Source organism: Bufo gargarizans, unplaced genomic scaffold (genome assembly GCF_014858855.1).
Source record: "Bufo gargarizans isolate SCDJY-AF-19 unplaced genomic scaffold, ASM1485885v1 fragScaff_scaffold_395_pilon:::fragment_2:::debris, whole genome shotgun sequence".
In the NCBI taxonomy this organism is placed as follows: domain Eukaryota; kingdom Metazoa; phylum Chordata; class Amphibia; order Anura; family Bufonidae; genus Bufo; species Bufo gargarizans.
Window position 1 is genome coordinate 593,372 of NW_025334108.1, and position 13,851 is coordinate 607,222.

Consider the following 13,851-nt stretch of genomic DNA (forward strand, 5'->3'; position numbering starts at 1 on the left):
ATGCTTACTAAAATGTGGCTTTAGGGGTTAAAAAAAAAAAAATTTACTCGCCTCATCCTGTTGTTCGCGCAGCCGGCATCTTCTTTTAGGACCTGCCAAAGGAACTTTTAATGAAGATGATGCCGGCTGCGTGAAACAACAGGATGAGGCGAGTTAATTTTTATTATATTTTCTTAACCCCTAAAGCCACATTTTAGTAAGCATTCTGTATTAAGAATGCTATTTTCCCTTATAACCATGTTATAAGGGAAAATAATACAGTAAATTGACTTAATTTACTTACATCATGTCTCCCTGATTGGAGTCGGGAAGGAATATTTTATTCCCCTAAAGTGGGGAAAATTGGCTTCTGCCTCACAGGGTGTTTTTTTTTTTTTTTGCCTTCCTCTGGATCAACTTGCAGGATAACAGGCCAAATTCATTATTCCATTCATTTAAGACAGATAGTTATACTACATAAAATAGTTATTACTTTACATTCCCCATATGTATAATTTATGTTTGCATCATTTTTTAAATGTCATTTTATTTTTTTCAGGAAGTTAAAAAATGTAAAAATTAGCTTCCTAGAAGGAAATTTTTCAATTTTTTATTTATGAAGTCACTTTGAGTGGCTTACATAGTAGAAACTACACAAAAATAACCCCATTTTAGAAAGTACATCCTTCAAGTTATTCAAAGCTGATTTTACCAACGTTGTTAACCCTTTAGATGTTCCACAAAAATTAAAAGCAAAATGGAAGGGAAATTTAAAAATTTTATTTTAAAGGGCAGATTTTTCATTTTAATCATTTTTCCTGTAACACAGCAAGGGTTAACAGCCAAACAAACTTCAATATTTATTACCCTGATTCTGCAGTTTACAGGAATACTGTAACCTGCTGTATGGGCACACAACAGTATGCAGAAGGAAAGGAGCGCCATATTGTTAATGGAGGGCAGATTTTGCTGGAATGGTTTTCAGGTGACTAGCTCTTGAAGCTCATCAAGAGAATGCCAAGAGTGTGCAAAGTAGTAATCAAAGCAAAATGTGGCTACTTTGAAGAACCTAGAATATGACATTTTCAATTGTTTCACAATTTTTTGTTATGTATATAATTCCACATGTGTTAATTCATAGTTTTGATGCCTTCAGTGTGAATCTACAATTTTCATAGTCATGAAAATAAAGAAAACTCTTTGAATGAGAAGGTGTGTCCAAACTTTTGGTCTGTACTGTACATTTTTTTAGTTTAAAAAAAAAATTGTAATTCTTTTGAAGCTCCTATAAACATATAAAATGATTATTATTTTTTTAACAATCATGTATTTTTAATCTGGACTTATTACTGAGAATTGCTCATTTCTTATGTTACGTGGTGGCCAAAATAAGAATTGCAGTTTGAATGTTCTTAGCCTCTTAAGTGAGGCTGAGCGCATTCAAACCAATTACCAGCATCCCCTTTGGCCACAGAGAGAACCCGAGGTACCCCTAGAAAGAAAACCCCACAAAGTGACCCTATAGAATTTAGAAACGCATGGCTGTGAAAATGAAAAATTTACTTTCCAATATTATGGTGCTTTAGCCCCAATTTTTTTATTTTCACAAGGGCTAACAGGAGAAAATGCACCCCACAATTTGTTATGCATTTTACCGGAATACGGCAAACCCATATATGTGGTCGTAAACCGCTGTTTGGTGACACGGCAGCATTCAGAAGGGAAGCAGTGGCATCAGGATTTTCCAACGTAGTTTGATGAAATTGTTTTTAGGGGCATATTTTTATTTTTTCACCAATGCAGCTGTGTGAGAGGTAGTTTATTGCGGGACGGGCAGTAGTTTTTATTGGTATCATTTTGGGGTACATATGTCTTTTTGATCGCTTTTTAGAAAGAAAAAAAATTGTGAAGTGGGCAAAACTGGCAATCCTGTCAGTATTTTTTACTTTTATTTTTTATGGGGTTCCTCCTGCAGTAAATAGGATAATAATTTTATTCTGTGGGTTGAGACTGTTATGGTGATACCAAATGTATATATTTTTTTTATGTGTTACTACTTTTTGAGCATAACATCACTTTTGTGTTAAAAATAAACGATAGTTTGCCTTGTCATCATATACTAAAGTCAGTAACGTTTTTATTTATCATTTTGGGGTACATATGACTTCTTGATCATGTTATTAATTTTTATGCAGGTGAGGTGGCAAAAACAGCAATTCCGTAATAGTTTTTTTACAGCGCTCACCGCATGGAATTAGTAACATGATAACTTTTCTAGATCAGGTCATTAGGGACACGGCGATACCAATTATGTGTATTTTCATTTATTTTTTAATGACTTATAAAAAAAACGGATATGAGAAAAGAAAAAGTTTATAAAAAAAAAAAAATTACCATTTTTTTTTTAGCAAGACCCATTTGGCTTTTCAAGATCCAGTGGGCCTATCCTGATGGCTACAGAGTGTCATCTATTGCAATGTACTGTATTGTCATTGCTACATTTAGGCTTCCTGCACACAACCGTATGGTTTTGCGGTCCGTAAAAAAAACGGATCTGCAAAAAATACGGATGACCTCCTTGTGCTTACGAAATGGAACAGCTGGCTCATAATGGAACAGTACTTTCCTTGGCCGTAATGCAGACCAGAATAGGACATGTTCTATGATCGAACGGAATGGAAATACGAAAACGGAAGTCATACAAAGTACCTTCCATTTTTTTGCGGATCCATTGAAATGAATGGTTCCATATACAGTCTGTATACGTAACACAAAAAACGGAGGGGGGAAAAAAAAAAAAAAAAAAAAAAAAAAAAACATTTGTGTGCAGGAGGCCTTACACTAAACGCTGATCAGACCCTCAGCATCTGGTTGTACTGGTAACCATTGGGTTACTGCAATCACAGTAGCGGCATTCCGATGGAAGAGAGAGGGAGCTCCGTCCCGCTCAAACCCATGGATACCACGAGTGGCTACTAACTGCATTATCTATGGGGTTAAACGGCCGAGATCGGTGCCAGCACAGAATTCAACCACTCTCTGCTGATGGTGGCAGCTGTGTTCCTGAACCGCCACCATCATAGCCTGCAAAACAGAAGCTGCTGCAGGGGGCATCAGGCGGTATATAGGGGACAATGGGGGCATCAGGGGTGGAATAAAGGAATTAGGGGCCTGGTGGCCAGGGCCGGCTCCAGGTTCATGTGGGCCCTTGGGCGATAAATCCCAGTGGGCCCCCATGAGGCATTTTTTTACATTGACATGTCCCCCTGTGGCTCCTACACGGTATAATGACCCCCAGTGGCCCCTATACAGTATAATGACTACTAGTGGCCCTTCACACAGTATAATGACTACTAGTGGCCCTTCACACAGTATAATGAACCCCCAATTCCCCCCCCCCCTGTATTATGACCACCTGTGGCCCTGCATTCAGAATAATAACCCCCAGTCGCACCCATTCAGAATAATGAGCCCCAGTAGCCCCCACTGGGGGAATACTGTATGGAGGGGGCTCTGGGGGGTCATTATACTAAATGGGGGACACTGGGGGTCATTATACTATGTAAAGGGCCCTCACAGTATAATGACCCCACAGTGACCCTCCATTCAGAATAATGACCCCCAATCGCCCCCGCACTGGGGGTTATACTGTATGGAGGGGGCACGAGGGGTTATTATATTTAATGGGGGCTCTGGTGGTCATTATGCTAAATGGAGGGTCAATGGGGATCATTATACTAAATGGGGGGCACTGGAAGTCATTATACTGTGTAAGGGGCCCTCACAGTGTGGTGATTGACCCCCCCAGTGGCCCCCTCACATACCTATCATTGCTGGAGAGCAGGGGAGCTGGTGGTCCTGTCATTCACTAACCGCAGCTCCCTGCGCTCTTTCTCTCCTCCGGCCCACTGCAGCAGTGAGCCAGGCCTGGAGGAGATAAGGAGATGTGCAGTGATGCAGCTAGAACTGACAGGGCCCCACAGCAAATTTTAGTACGCCCCTCTCCCCCCCCCCCCCCCATCATGTTTTTCCTATCGGTTTGATGTATACAAATGTGCAGCACTCCACGTTTTTGTATCCTGCAGAGTCAAGTAAAAAATGCATACGTTAACGTATATGTTTTTTTACAATGGAACTGTATGGTGAACGGACGCCCCTGTACGGCATCAGTCTGAGGCATCTGTTAACGCATATATTTTTGGTATGCATTAAATGGATGGCACAAATGGGATGTGAACCCAGCCCCAGTGTCAGAATAAGCCCCAGTACACAGCGGAGCAGCGTGGCGGAGAGGGAGGCCGCCATGTACTGACAGAGCACTGCCTGGTCCTGGTGGTCAGGGATGAGGACTGTGTTTCCCAAGGATCATTTTCTACTGGGAAATACAGAGCCCAGTATAATACACTAGAATCTATATACTATAAAGATATTAGCCCTACCCCCAAATAATAATACAATTAGGGGGTCATTTATTATATAGAAATACGTCTATATTAGGCTACTTTCACACTTGCGTTCGGGGCTCCGCTTGTGAGTTCCGTTTGAAGGCTCTCACAAGCGGCCCCAAGCGGATCCGTACTGCCCCAATGCATTCTGAGTGGACGCGGATCCGCTCAGAATGCATCAGTCTGGCAGCGTTTGTCCTCAGCTCCTCTCAGCAGGCGGACACCCGAACGCTGCTTGAAGCGTTCGGGTGTCCGTCTGGCCGTGCGGAGGCAAACGGATCCGTCCAGACTTACAATGTAAGTCAATGGGGACGGATCCGTTTGAAGTTGACACAATATGGCTCAATTTTCAAATGGATCCGTCCCCCATTGACTTTCAATGTAAAGTCTTAACGGATCTGTTTGCATCATCATGCAAACGTATCCGTTCTGAACGGATGTAAGCGTTTGCATTATAGGTGCGGATCCGTCTGTGCAGATACCAGACGGATCCGCACCTAAACGCAGGTGTGAAAGTAGCCTTAGGCGTATTTCTGACACAGATTGTGGCATAAAGGTCCTTAACACCGCAATCTGTATCTTTTCCCACTCATGCCAGGTCTAAAAAAAGGATGGCGTGGGCAGGGAAGGGGATACCGTTATGGCCATGCAGTTATTGGATACCACCGCCATATAGTGATAACACCTCCATACAATGATAAAACCACCATACAGTGACCGGATAAAAGGGTATAAGAGGGCACAGTACAGGGAATGACTATGGGCACTGCACAGGGTGTGGTAAGAGGGCACAATGCAGGGTATAAGTGGGCACAGTACGGTGTGGGGGGCACAGTCACATGACCCTGTGATGTTAGAAGGTCCTTATGGTGAATGCGGTTCAGATGCCACCATAATGAGAGGCAGAGGAGTGAGACAGGGGCCCTGGATGGACAGGAGGGGTGGACACAGCAAGTAGGTTGAAGGGGCTCTGAGGGGGATTCATACAAGAAGTAGGGGCAGGAGGTCTGTGCAGGGCAGCAACAGGAGATAGGGGGTGAAACAGGAGCTCTGGATACATGAGGGAGGAAAGGAGACAGCAGGGGCCCCATGAGGATGAGATAGGACAGGATATGGGGGGGGGGGGGGCAGGTGTCATGGAGGCAAACTGCTTAATGAAACAGTAATACAACTAAATAGAATGAAGCAGCAGCCGATCGGAGAGTCCCCCCTTCTGTCCCACAGACAAGAAACAGTCACAGTGCAGACTCACTCACAGCTCCAGCCTCCAGCCCTGCGGTCTCTCTCCTCAGGCAGTCTCTCTCCTCAGGCAGCGTGTGTCCTGTGTAGAGGGGGCGTGTCCTGAGTCTCTGCAGCTCAGAGGGCCCCACCAAAGGGGTACTATGTAAGTGAAATGACAGCAGTGAGAGTTCCCATCTGTATTGATGGAAGTGCTCATAGCAGCTCAGTGGGCCCCCCCAGGAGCATTGGGCCCCGGCACTTGCCCGGGGATGCCGGGTTATGACGCCGGCCCTGCTGGTGGCACACAGGCTGTGATCTCCAGTGTGGACATCACAGCCCGAGATTTTCACAATAAACCGCTCTGATTGGTTAGGCTACTTTCACATATGCGTTAGGTGCGGATCCGTCTGGTATCTGCACAAACGGATCGGCACCTATAAATGCAAAAGATGGATGCGTTCAGTACGGATCCGTCTGCATACACTTAGTAAAAAAAATATAAAAAATTCTAAGTCTAAGTGTATGCAGACGGATCCGTCCTGACTTTACATTGAAAGTCAATGGGGGACGGATCTGTTTACAATTGCACCAATATTGTGTCAATGTAAACTGATCTGTCCCCATTGACTTACATTGTAAGTCAAGACAGATCAGTTTGGCTCCGCACCGCCAGGCGGACACAAAAACGCTGCAAGCCCATTAGTGTATGAAGGTAACCATTAGACACGGCCACCGCTTCTCTCCCAGGGGTCACGCTTGCGCATAAGACACTATTTTCACTCAGCCGGCAGCTCAATGCAGTCCTGAAAACGCATGCTGCTGCACATGCTCAAAGCTTATTTCTTTTATTGATTTGCGCAATAAAATTGTTTATATAAAAAATAATAAATAGAATGGATCAGAACAAGAGGGAAAAAAAAAAAAGGTTATTTCTTCAGTGCTGCGTCTCACACAGGAGCAGCAGAGATAAGACTTGGAGGACATGCCCTGCATTTGAGGACTGGGAGAACAAAAAGCTTATGAGTGGTAGGTGTACTAATTAATTCATCCCCAAATCCACCAATAATTTTATATTTTATGACAATCAAGGGGGTTATCCGACGCTGATGCAGGACACTATGCAGTGGAGGGAGGATGCTATGGAGTTAATGGACACAGGGGCAAGACACTGGAGTGGGAATACTATCCACATGAACGAGCACGCAAGGACTGAGTATTTAGTGTGATGTCATAAAGAGGCGTGGCAGGACTTCACTCAAACCGCCTAAGCCCTCCCAGCTTAAGAAGCAGGTAACCAGGAAGTGAACAGCAGAGCTGGCAGCAGGCGAGGATAAAATAGCAAGATGGGAAAACCAATTTAAGACCTCCCCCATGTAGAAGAAGTCATAAAAAGCTAATATTTAAATGTTAAATTACCATATTTTCCAACAAACTTTATAACAATCTGTTCATCCAGCTCTGTAAAAAGTCCAGATTGCATTGCACTTATCGCAATATATAATTTGAAGCATGTGCGATATATTTTTTTCTTCTGTAAGTATAGAAATTACATGACCATCATAATCCATGTCCCCTATCAGCACCATGCCATTGTCACCATCATCATTTTGTCCCACAGCAAGCAATATTAGCCCATTCACCCCCCCCCCCCCCCCCCCCCCCCGTAGATTCGGGCCCCTGCTAATATAATTGCCTTTCCTGCAGGGTGCGCCGCTGGCTGATTGAGTCCGCAGGAGATGGACCGCGTCTTCTTCCCTGCATGCACTGATGCAGAGTCTGGAGGCTACATAGCGGTGAGTGAGAAGCTTCTTCAATTCATTACTGCTCCGTGGTCATCTATTGCGATATAACTAAAATCTATATTGTTGCACGAATTTATGACGATAATATCGTATATCGTCCACACCTACCCTTAACCCTTTTGCTGAAAGCAATAGGCAAAACATGGCACCCACTCGCACGTGCTCGCGCTTCCAAAAGTGGTACCGGCATGCCCTGTGGCCAAAGGGGATGCTGGTAATTGGTTTGAATGCACTCAGCCTCACTTAAGAGGCTAAGAACATTCAAACTGCAATTCTTATTTTGGCCACCACGCAACATAAGAAATGAACAATTCTCAGTAATAAGTCCAGATTAAAAATACATGATTGTTAAAAAAAAATATATATAATAATAATCATTTTATATGTTTATAGGAGCTTCAAAAGAATTACAATTATTTTTTTTAACTAAAAAAAATGTAGAGTGCAGACCAAAAATTTGGACACACCTTCTCATTCAAAGAGTTTTCTTTATTTTCATGACTATGAAAATTGTAGATTCACACTGAAGGCATCAAAACTATGAATTAACACATGTGGAATTATATACATAATTCTAGGTTCTTCTAAGTAGCCACCTTTTGCTTTAATTACTGCTTTGCACACTCTTGGCATTCTCTTGATGAGCTTCAAGAGGTAGTCACCTGAAATGGTTTTCACTTCACAGGTGTGCCCTGTCAGGTTTAATAAGTGGATTTCTTGCCTTATAAATGGGGTTGGGACCATCAGTTGCGTTGTGGAGAAGTCAGGTGGATACACAGCTGATAGTCCTACTGAATAGACTGTTAGAATTTGTATTATGGCAAGAAAAAAGCAGCTAAGTAAAGAAAAACGAGTGGCCATCATTACTTTAAAAAATAAAGGTCAGTCAGTCCGAAAATTTGGGAAAACTTTGAAAGTGTCCCCAAGTGCAGTCACAAAAACCATCAAGCGCTACAAAGAAACTGGCTCACATGCGGACCGCCCCAGGAAAGGAAGACCAAGAGTCACTTCTACTGCGGATGATAAGTTCATCCGAGGTCACCAGACTCAGAAATCGCAGGTTAACAGCAGCTCAGATTAGAGACCAGGTCAATGCCATACAGAGTTCTAGCAGCAGGCACATCTCTCGAACAACTGTTAAGAGGAGACTGTGCGAATCAGGCCTTCACGGTAGAATATCTGCTAGGAAACCACTGCTAAGGACAGGCAAGAAGCAGAAGAGACTTGTTTGGGCTAAAGAACACAAGGAATGGACATTAGACCAGTGGAAATCTATGCTTGGGTCTGATGAGATTTTTGAGATATTTGGTTCCAACCACCGTGTCTTTGTGCGACGCAGAAAAGGTGAACAGATGGACTCTACATGCCTGGTTCCCACCGTGAAGCATGGAGGAGGAGGAGGTGTGATGGTGCTTTGCTGGTGACACTGTTGGGGATTTATTCAAAATTGAAGGCATACTGAACCAGCATGGCTACCACAGCATCTTGCAGCGGCATGCTATTCCATCCGGTTTGCGTTTAGTTGGACCATCATTTATTTTTCAACAGGACAATGACCCCAAACACACCTCCAGGCTGTCGGTCAGTAGAAGAAACATGCAGCGGCACTCACCGGTATACGTTCAAACAGCTTTATTCAGCCACAATCAGGCCGGGGGTGGACAAGTCAGACACGCAATGGCAGCGGCGGCCGTTTCGCGCTAATTGCGCTTCATCAGGCTGTGCTTCAATGCGCGTCTGTGTTCGCACTTCCTTTAACCTCTAGTGCAGGCCGACGTCATACAGATGAACAAATCAGGCCGCACATAGGCAAAAGGAGTTGCGCTAAACAACTAAAAACATAGAAAGTGCAACATATTTGCAACACATCAGCAAGAAAAAAGAAACAAACATACAAGTATATACAGCACCTATGAATAAGTAAAATCAAAGGAATTTGATTACAGGAAAGGGCTGAGGTCATTTCTGTCGTTTAATCCAAGTTCTCCTAACGCTTGTGTACGCAGGATCCAACGGGCTTCCCTCTGCAGGAGGAGGCGGTGTCTATCCCCTCCCTGCGGAGGAGTAGGTACTATTTCTAATCCAGAAAAAGAAATACAACTGGCGTCCCCATTATGGGCTTCTTTGACATGTTGGATGAATCTAGGGCACCCCTTTCCTGTTTTTACTGAATTCAGGTGTTCCCTAAACCTTTCAAACAGGCACCTGATGGTTTTGCCAATATAAAATCGACCGCAGGGGCACAATAGCAGGTACACTACATATGTGCTCCTGCAATTGATAAAAGTATTCACTTTATGTTGGATACCTGCAAATCCAATAAATTTCTTCAGGGAGTTATAGTTGCAAAACCTCCAGGCTGTGTAAGGGCTATTTGACCATGAAGGAGAGTGATGGGGTGCTGTGCCAGATGACCTGGCCTCCATAGTCACCGGACCTGAACCCAATCGAGATGGTTTGGGGTGAGCTGGACCGCAGAGTGAAGGCAAAAAGGGTCAACAAGTGCTAAGCATCTCTGGGAACTCCTTCAAGACTGTTGGAAGACCATTTGAGGTGACTACCTCTTGAACCTCATCAAGAGAATGCCAAGAGTGTGCAAAGCAGTAATCAAAGCAAAAGGTGGCTACTTTGAAGAACCTAGAATATGACATATTTTCAGTTGTTTCACACTTTTTTGTTATGTATAGAATTCCACATGTGTTAATTCATAGTTTTGATGCCTTCAGTGTGAATCTACAATTTTCATAGTCATGAAAATAAAGAAAACTCTTTGAATGAGAAGGTGTGTCCAAACTTTTGGTCTGTACTGTATATCAAAAAAAATTTAACTATACAAAACTAAAAACAACAATAATATAAACATAATGGGTATCGTCATGACCGAAAATGCCCATACTATTAAAATTTTTAAATATTTTTCAAATATGGTGAATGTCAAAACAGAAAAAGGGCCAATTGGCAAAGCGAACAAAACCCGTAAAAAGGCGGGGGAATAGCATTCCACCCATTTTGGAATTATTATTTCATGTAGAATGAAAGTATTCATTAACAGCCTCCGGACCGCCTAACGCAGGATCGCGCTACGGAGGCGGCTAACTCAGGCACAGTCGCGCATCTACACGGCATCTCGCGAGACGCGAGATTACCTGTGAACGCGCGCATTCACAGGAACTGCAGGTAAGCGAGTGGATATACAGCCTGCCAGCGGCGATCGTTCACTGGCAGGCTGTAGATGCGATTTTTTTTTTAACCCCTAACAGGTGTTTTGATAACAGCGTCTAATATACCTGCTACCTGGTCCTCTGATGGTCCCTTTTGCTTGGATCGACCACACGAGGACACAGGCAGCTCTGTAATAAGTAGCACGCAGCACTACACTACACTACACGCCCCCATCACTTATTAACCCCTTATTAACCCCTGATCACCCCCCTGTCATTGATCACCCCCCTGTAAGGCTCCATTCAGACGTCAGTATGTGTTTTACGGATCCATGGATCGGATCCGCAAAACACATACGGACGTCTGAATGGAGCCTTACAGGGGGGTGATCAATGACAGGGAGGTGATCACCCCATATAGACTCCCTGATCACCCCCCTGTCATTGATCACCCCCATGTAAGGCTCCATTCAGACATTTTTTGGGCACAAGTTAGCGGAAATAGATTTTTTGCATTTTCTTACAAAGTCTCATATTCCACTAACTTGTGACAAAAAATTAAATCTCACATCTCAAACCCCTCACGGAATCCAAATGCGTAAAATTTTTTAGACATTTATATTCCAGACTTCTTCTCACACTTTAGGGCCCCTAAAATGCCAGGGCATGTGTATATGTAAAAATACACCCCAAAACACATTGCCCTACTTCTTCTGAGGACTGCGATACCACATGTGTGACACTTTTTTGCAGCCTAGGTGGGCAAAGGGGCCCACATTCTAAAGAGCACCTTTAGGATTTCACAGGGCATTTTTAACACATTTGGATTTCAAACTACTTCTCGCGCATTAGGGCCCCTAAAATGCCAGGGCAGTATAACTACCCCACAAGTGACCCCATTTTGGAAAGAAGACACCCCAAGGTATTCCATGAGGGGCATGGCGAGTTCCTAGAATTTGTAATCTTTTGTCACAAGTTAGCGGAAAATTATGATTTTTTTTTCTTTTTTTTCTTACAAGTCTCATATTCCACTAACTTGTGACAAACAATAAAAACTTCCATTAACTCACTATGCCCATCACGAAATACCTTGGGGTGTATTCTTTCCAAAATGGGGTCACTTGTGGGGTAGTTATACTGCCCTGGCATTTTAGGGGCCCTAATCCGTGAGAAGTAGTTTGAAATCAAAATGTGTAAAAAACGCCCTGTGAAATCCGAACGGTGCTCTTTTGGAATATGGGCCCCTTTGCCCATCTAGGCTGTAAACAAGTGTCACACATGTGGCATCGTCGTACTCAGGAGAAGTTATGCAATGTGTTTCGGGGTATCTTTTTACATAAACCCATGCTGGGTGAATGAAACATCTCTCTAAAAGACAACTTTTCCCATTTTTTTTATACAAAGTTGTCATTTGACAGAAATATTCATCTTGCCCAGCATGGGCATGTGTAAAACGACACCCCAAAACACATTGCCCAACTTCTCCTGAGTTGACTTGTGACACTTTTTTGCAGCCTAGATGGGCAAAGGGGCCCACATTCCAAAGAGCACCTTTAGGATTTCACAGGGCATTTTTTTTTTTTACACATTTTGATTTCAAACTACTTCTCACGCAGGATCCCTAAAATGCCAGGGCAGTATAACTACCCCACAAAGAAGACACCCCAAGGGATTTCGTGATGGGCATAGTGAGTTCATGGAAGGTTTTATTTTTTGTCACAAGTTAGTGGAATATGAGACTTTGTAAGGAAAAAAAAAAAAATCATTTTCCGCTACTTTGTGACAAAAAAGTAAAAAGTTCTATGAACTCACTATGCCCATCTTCAAATACCTTAGGGTGTCTATTTTCCGAAATGGGGTCATTTTTGGGGTTTTTCTACTGTCTGGGCATTGTAGAACCTCAGCAAACATGACAGGTGCTCAGAAAGTCAGAGCTGCTTCAAAAAGCGGAAATTCACACTTTTGTACCATAGTTTGTAAACGCTATAACTTTTACCCAAACCAATAAATATACATTTTTTTTTTTTTTATCAAAGACATGTAGAACAATACATTTTGAGAAAAATGCATATAGAAATGTAGTTTTATTTGAAAAAAAATTTAAACTGAAAGTGAAAAATGTAATTTATTTGCAAAAATTTCGATTAATAACAAAAAAAGTTAAAATGTCAGCAATCAGATTCCACCAAATGAAAGCTCTATTAGTGAGAAGAAAAGGAGGTAAAATTCATTTGGGTGGTAAGTTGCATGACCGAGCAATAAACCGTGAAAGTAGTGTAGTGCAGAATTGTAAAAAGTGGTCTGGTCATTAAGGGGGTTTAAGCTAGGGGAGCTGAGGTGGTTAAAACATGTCAAGACCCATCCCCTCTCCTGACATGTCTGTTTTAGTAACCACGTGCATTCCCCATGTAATATTTCTTGAGTATCTAGTTTTACAACTATGTTGTGCCATTCCTGTATTATTCCTGCTAGAAGTTGACAAATAAGGGTACTTTCACACTTGCGGCAGGACGGATCCGACAGGCTGTTCACCCTGTCGGATCCGTCCTTCCGCTGTTTCCCTATTGACTATAATGGGGCGGCGCTCCGATGCAGTACAGCAGTTCACGGTCAGAGGTTGCCGGACTAAAAAGTCGGACATGCAGGATTTAGTCCTGCGGCCTTTCGCCGTGCACTGCCGTACTGCGCTGGACCACCACTCCGTACTGCGATCCGGCGGCACGGCGAAACAGTGGAAGGACGGATCCGACAGGGTGAATAGCCTGTCGGATCCGTCCTGCCGCAAGTGTGAAAGTAGTCTAACTTGCCAGCAATCTGCTGTAAAGATACTTCTGGGTTTTACCAGTAGTGGGTGTGTCTGAAACTGTCCTGTGCTGCTGATGTTAGACTGTGCAGATACACACCCTTGACTGGCAACACTCAGCTGCATCTTTACTGTAAACTGCTGGCAATCCTTTCAAAATTTAGTAATAATAACAAAGGAATGGTAGAGAATAGAGCCATAAGAATAGATACTGCAGAATTTGCATTACATTGGTAATGAAAGTAGATACTACAACAGACATGCCAGTAGAGGAGACCGCTCCTCTTTAACACCACTTTTTAAAAAAGAAAATGAAAAGAAAGGAAAGAAAGTGCGATATTGTCCTTACACAGAAAGGGATAGGATAAGTAAAGATAATAGAGGCAAAGTCAGAAAGCGGTGTAGAGGGAAGAGTGCCAAGGAGGCCAGCCCTGATCTGA

General features: G+C 43.1%; 1 protein-coding gene across 5 annotated transcripts in view; it reads right to left on the minus strand.

Annotated features, from left to right (window-relative positions):
* The window catches only part of LOC122922497, a 363,771-nt gene that overhangs the window by 211,344 nt on the left and 138,576 nt on the right, over nucleotides 1-13,851 (minus strand). The window lies entirely within an intron of this gene.